We start from the raw sequence: 6,676 nt of genomic DNA, 5'->3' as shown, positions 1-6,676 counted from the left end.
CATCCTCACCATCACTTGTTGTCATTTTTATTCTTGATGATAACTAATTTGACTGGGGTGAGGGAGAATCTTAGAGTAGCTTTAATCTGCATTTCCATGATCTACAAATTTACATTTAATCTGCAAATCCATCCCCAGTTTTGTGCACAGGACACTGTATTACAGTTCACCCTTCTTTTTATCTACGCTGTCGGAAGGGGCAGGCCTTTCTCAGAGATATCCTGAGAATGTGTGAATAACTATTCAGCTTCTAAGTTTACCTTGTGGATAGTTGGATTTCAGTCTTGCAGAAGTGCCTTCTAACCCTTGCATTCGGCTATGAGTGATGATTAATTGACAGGCTGGAGTGGAGGAAAGGATGACTTCTCAGAGCCCATCACTAGAGAGTTTGCCAGTTAAAGGAATGCACTGGGAAGGGTTCCCTCTTTGTGGCTTTCTTGAAAGCCTAGAAGCAATTGCAATGTCACAAATATCCAATGAAGAATGTAAGAGTCACAAAATCAACACCATTACTAAAATGAGGTTCATCTATCTCCAATGTTTTACTTCTGACAAAGTGAAAGATGAGGATCCCAGCCCTGGTGGCAGGCAGCCAGCATTTAAACCTCATCTCACAGCTTGGTGGTGAGGGTACTCACTGTGGGTGTCTTAGTTAATTCTTCCAAGTCTAAGTTTCTTAGTTCACAAATCTAGGTGGGTGCTAATAACAGTCCAGGGGGTTTGTTACAAAAATCATATGGGATTATCAGGGGAAAGCATGTAGCCTGGTGCTGTGCACAGAGAAAATGCCTCTCCATTTTGATTCTTTTGTTCTATGATTTCAATTTTGATGCTTGTGGAGACAGATGTAATGCTGTGAAATACGAAAGACGTATAAGGTGACAACTAAGGTCCCATCAGCCCTGTTTTGTGATCCTAACTACATAATCAGAAAATTGGATAGCTTGTCATTCTAAGAAATGTCCACTAGATGGCAACATGTGGTCATATTTACTGTCCGCTCTGACTTTGTAAGGATCACGGGAGAGAGGCGGCATGGTATTCACCCCATTTGACACGAGAATTTTGTTACCACAGACAAAAATGACTGGCTGGCTATAGTAATTATTTGGGGGAAAATACTCCAATAATGAATTTTTTGTTTAAAAATAACATATTTTCTGTTCCCATGTTGGGTTAGTTCAGGACTCTTTGCAGTTGCTGACAGCTGGAAACTCAGACCTTAGTAAGGACAAAGTACGCCTTTGTTCATTAAACAAATGTTTATGGACTTCCTGATAGAGCTGGGATACGGTCTCTGGGCTCACAATTGCTCACAGGTGAACAAGAAAGAGCACAGTAAGTAAATTGTTGGCATCCTGGCAGTAACGGTGGAAACAGGCTAATGGAAATTTGAAATAAAAGATGAAAGTCTGCTCCGAGCACCCTCAAAGTTAAGTTGACTCAATAAATGACTTGTGACTGTAAAACAAGACCCGAACAAGCAAAGCTCTGCATGACTTGCCACAGCCACATGAAGGCCTTTGAAATAATCAATAAACATATTATACTGCCATCATGCTGCTCCCTCCTCTTCAAACAAGCATAGATTCCACGGAAGAAACCCCATCCGGTTGCCATAGAGCTGCTTCACGGATGCAGCGGCCAGTGTCCAATCCATAGAAAGTACCTGAAAGCATGGGACACTGCATCTGCATGTGGGCAACTAGGAAGCGAGCTCGCCAGACCACTGTGTTTCTTTGCTCACGCTAGTGAACTGTGTGCTTGTACAGTAAGACTTTGCTCCCAACTCACTTACACCAGCTCAACTCTCCATTTTAATTTTATAATTTACTTTGTATTGTGCGAACCAATAAAGTAGTGCCCAGGCAGAGTCATTAATAGTTATTAATTGATTTTGTGAAAAGTTGAGGACCTTTGAAAATAACTCAAAGACTAACTGCTAAAACATTTTTGCTCCACCGTATACCATGTGTTTCCCTCATGTCTCCAAGATTTTCACATTGATCTCACAAGAGAGACCAGGACAGGGAATATTCGAAACTTTAAAGGGCTGGAGGAGGAAGAATTAAAGTTGGATAAGGAGTGAGTGCCAAGACAGTTAGGATTCAGTGCAGGACAAACTGTGCATTTAATATTTGATATTTTATAAAGAACTAGAAGAAGTTTATAGGTTCTAAAAATAAAGAAATGATAAAAGGCTAAGGATATAAAAATACTAATCACACCAACTTGACCCTTACACATGGTCATAATTATCATAGTACATATTTAATTGTTACAATAATTCCATATATATTTAAAAATCTTTTGGCCTCACATTGGGACTAGCTAAGGAAAATGATGCATTGGGTAAAATTAATAAAAATCTCAAAGGTTTCGACACAGACTGCCCAGGTGTATTCCAAGCTTCACTTTTCTCCAGGTTATGAACTTTGGGGGATTCTTCCTTAGAATCAGGGTGTTTGCAATGAAAGAGGGAGCATCATCAACACAGATAAGTTTCTTAAAGCTATATGTATATTTATACAAGGCATTATCTGTATTAGAGGTTTTTTGATCGTCATTTGACTTCTTCTGACTTTTTTTAGCCATTCTTATGGTTATTTTACTCTTCTCCTCCTCTCCCTCCACCTCCCTCCCTTCCTTCTCGTCTCCCTCCTTTTATATTTATCTCCTTCCTCCTTATTCTTATGTTTATCCTTGGAGATTCTGTGGTAAATAAAGTGCCCACACTGCATGCATGCGTTCTTCATGGAACTGGTGGTCAAGACGCCCTTCTCAATACTTGCCAAATGATTAGCAATTGACACATAGAGACCAATAAAATTCTCTCCCTCAGAATTTGAATTTTAGGTAGTGTTATGATTTGAACGTGAAGTGTCTTCCATTGACTCCTGTGTTGGTGAAACTGTGTTAGGAGGTTGTAAAGCTTTAGGAGGAGGGGCCTAATGGAAGAAATGGTTGTAGGGAGGATGACCTTGGGGGATAAAGTTTGGTTCCACTTCCAGATAAGTAGTGTAGTTTCTGGCCCACCAATATTAGAAGAACTCAGGGACAATGGACTGATCATGATTTTTTTTTACCACTGAATCCTCTAAACTGTGAGCAATTAGAAATTTTATCTCCTTTGAGTGTCCTCTGTCTAGGGCTCTGTCCCTGAGAGAAGAAAAGGATCTAATGCAATGGATAAAGTGTAGATGGGTAGAGTCTCTTCCCCATGTCAGTGCCCTGGAAAGACTTCCGGTGACTCCTGCTCATCGAGCCCTAATGCAGTGGAAACCTCCTTTGTATCTTCCTGAAACCAGGATGTTCTGCAATTCTGAGAACTCATTCAGTTAATTCTTCTCCAAGGGACAGTTTGTGTTGCCTGCTCTCCACAAGTACAAAATGCTTCTCCAGTTTACAGAACCACCCTGGTCTGAGTATACCAGGCTTTACTAATGTATTAATGAATAACTCTCTATGACTGTAACATTTAAGTGTATATTCCTCAATACAGTATTTAAGACCTCCTAAATAGAATGATAACATACTAAAGCTTTGTATCTGACTGTTTTCCTGGTCTTCTGTCAATACATCAGCTGATATTGCCCATTTGTGTCTGACCATAGTAGTGGCCAACAATGATGATATTCCCTGGAATCTGCCCTCCCTTTTCACCCTCTGGCCCTACTCTGGGATTGAGTGTCCCTTTTCTTTGGCTTACAAGATATTGGCTGTGAGTGAAGTAGAGGATTGGGAAGGATATCAGATTTCAGAGGCTAGAGAGATGCTTCAGTGGTTCAGAGTGCATACTGCTAGTGCAGAGGACCCAAGTTTGGTTTTCAGCACCCATATATGGTGGCTCACCACTGCCTATAACTCCAGCTCCAAGGAATAGGCTACTGTCTTCTAAAATCTGCAGGTGCCTGCACTCACATATGCATTACACCCTCTCCACAAACACACAATTAAAAAGAAAATAAATTTAAAACAAAAAGAAAGACTTGTAATATCACATTGTGACTATAGTTGATAACAATGTATTCTTGAAAATTTCTGAGAGAGTAATGTTTAGGTGTCTTTATCACAAAACCTAGTGATGTGCCATAAGGTAAGTATAATTTTGTGGTGATATATTTTATGACTTATTAAAGGCACTGAAGAACAAAATAGCAAAGCAGCCATACTAGTTAGTTATAGAAGCTACGCAGTGGTGGTACACTCCTTTAATCCCAGGACTCATAATTAAGAAGTAGGTGGATCTCTGTTAGTCCAAGGCCACATTGACTACACAAAATTGATCCAGTCCTAAAAGAAACATTTCACACAAAGGTGATCTCAGCACTTGGGATCACATGCCTTTAAATCCAGCCACGAAGGTGCTGGGATTAAAGTGGTTACACTGCTCTAGGTAACTGAGGTGATTTCCATCTCTCTAGTCAGAGCAGTAAATTTTCTAGGTGAACTTTTTCTAGATCTTGTAAGATATTTTGCAGACAGTGTCTTGTCCAGTTGTTGTGGGTTAATAGGGGATAGATCTGGGTGGTCATTTTTCAGCTTCTGTTAGTGGTTTCTTTGCAATCCCTCCCTACTCCCTGCTTTCCCAGACTCTGCCCTCTGATCTCAAAGTAGGTAACACTTTAGTTTACTGCTGTGCCAACACTTACAGTTCTAAATACCAAGGACTGTCTTGGCTACAATATACTGTTGGCACATTTGTAAATGGAACATATTTTAAAAAGATGACCTTAAGATGCCATCTTTCTATGGAGCCTACTACTGTTAATCTGATTTTCAAGTAAATGAGCATCCAAGTTTCTACCTCTTGGTGGTGGTGGCTTTTGTTGTTGTTTACTTGCTTGCTTTGAGAAAGGGTGTCATGTATTCTAGGTTGGCCTCAAACTCACAATGTAGCCAAGGATGACCTTGAATTCCTGGTTCTCCCCCTGACCTGTGGAATGCTAGGATTATAGGCAGGTACTAAGATGCCTGCTTTATGGGGATCAAATCAAGGCTTCATACATTCCAGGCAAGCCCTCTACCAACTGAGCTACAGCATCGCTAAAGTTTCATCCAGTAACTCTTCAGCACAGTGTAGTTGCTGCCAGCTGTCTTGCTGAGGGCTCACTTGCTCCAGGTGGATAGAAATGACAGTTTCCGACAGCCTTTTCCTTCCGGTTTGCTTCATGTTGGTGGTCATCACCTGTTCAGACACTTCTGGTGTCATGAGCTCAACGCCCCAGTGAAAGTCCTGGTATATGCAACCTCTGTGCCAATCGAGCGCAGGGCAGGAGGACTTTGAACGGCTTCTCTCCCTCTGCTACCCGGATACTGATGTGTTTCTGGCTTGCTTCAGCGTGGTGCAGCCCAGCTCCTTCCAAAACATCACAGAAAAATGGCTGCCTGAGATCCGCACTCACAACCCCCAAGCACCTGTGTTGCTGGTGGGCACTCAGGCTGACCTGAGGGATGATGTCAATGTACTAATTCTACTGGACCAGGGAGGCCGGGAGGGCCCAGTACCCCAACCCCAAGCCCAGGGTCTGGCCGAGAAGATCCGGGCCTGCTGCTACCTTGAGTGCTCAGCCTTGACGCAGAAGAACTTGAAGGAGGTGTTTGACTCGGCTATTCTCAGTGCCATTGAGCACAAAGCCCGCCTGGAAAAGAAATTGAATGCAAAAGGTGTGCACACACGCTCGCTGCCGCTGGAAGTTCTTCTGCTTTGTTTGAGCGGTTATGACTGTGCAAGGGGTAGGCAGGTGGCCCGAGACTTCTGGAACCTGGGACATCGGGTACAGCTCCTGGGATTCAGTTCTCTATTGAATGCAGGGGATATGAACCTCTAGCTGCACACTCGGGAAAGACAGGGTGAGAGCTCTGTTCTTTGCAAGGGGACTGGTTCTGATTTGGATTTCTTTGGTCAAGACTCACAGGAAAATCCCAAAGCTTTGCTTTTCATCAGTGTTGGTGGTGTCTCTGAGCAGCTTGGGATGTATGTAATTCCCAGTTTCTTATCACAGGGCCACACAGGTCAGCTTGGTTGAATGCAGCCCCACTGTGGATGTCCTCACCCTCTTCTAGCATAGGTGTGACAAAGTAGGGAGAGCAGTGAGGCATCCTGGAGGTTTGGAAAGTGGTCAGCTTTGACTTGGAGAGGTTTGAGATGGAGTATGAAGAAGAAGCCAGTGAGAGATTGAGACAGGCAACAGAAAGTGAGGCGTGAAGTGGTGGACTGGAGGCCGATTAGAGGACAGGGCCTGGAAGGACAAAGAGAGCAGAAGTGGACAGCTGTGGAGAAGGCTGACACCTGGGCTGCCCTCAAGCCCCCAAGGCCAGGGAGGATGGGGCTGCTCCTGGGAAGAACTGGGTCTCTGCTCCCTAGGCACTGCCTAACCTGGCTGGGTCAGCAGAGAGGCAGGAAGTGAGAGTCCAGGCCGCATAGGGAGGGGGAGGAGCTGCAGATAAGAGACTGAAGGAGGGAGGGGTAGGGGTCATCCCTTTCCCCAAGGTCAGAGCTTAACTTAGAAGGTGAACAATGCAATCTGCAAATAAAGCCTTCTGTTTCTGGAAAAAAAAAAAAAAAAAAGAAAGAAATGACAGTTTCCCGGTCAGGAAGCGTGTTTCCAGGTGCTGCTCTGCACCTATTTGGCAGCAGCAAGACAGCAACTGACGATAGCTGTGTCACAGTCCT

General features: G+C 43.4%; 1 pseudogene; it reads left to right on the top strand.

Moving 5' to 3' along the window:
- The first annotated feature begins 5,243 nt into the window (after positions 1-5,243).
- Positions 5,244-5,715, top strand: LOC100762165 (annotated as a pseudogene).
- Positions 5,716-6,676: the final 961 nt, after the last annotated feature.

The sequence above is a fragment of the Cricetulus griseus genome, chromosome 2 (assembly GCF_003668045.3).
Source record: "Cricetulus griseus strain 17A/GY chromosome 2, alternate assembly CriGri-PICRH-1.0, whole genome shotgun sequence".
In the NCBI taxonomy this organism is placed as follows: Eukaryota; Metazoa; Chordata; class Mammalia; order Rodentia; family Cricetidae; genus Cricetulus; species Cricetulus griseus.
This window is presented reverse-complemented; position numbering and strand designations above follow the sequence as displayed.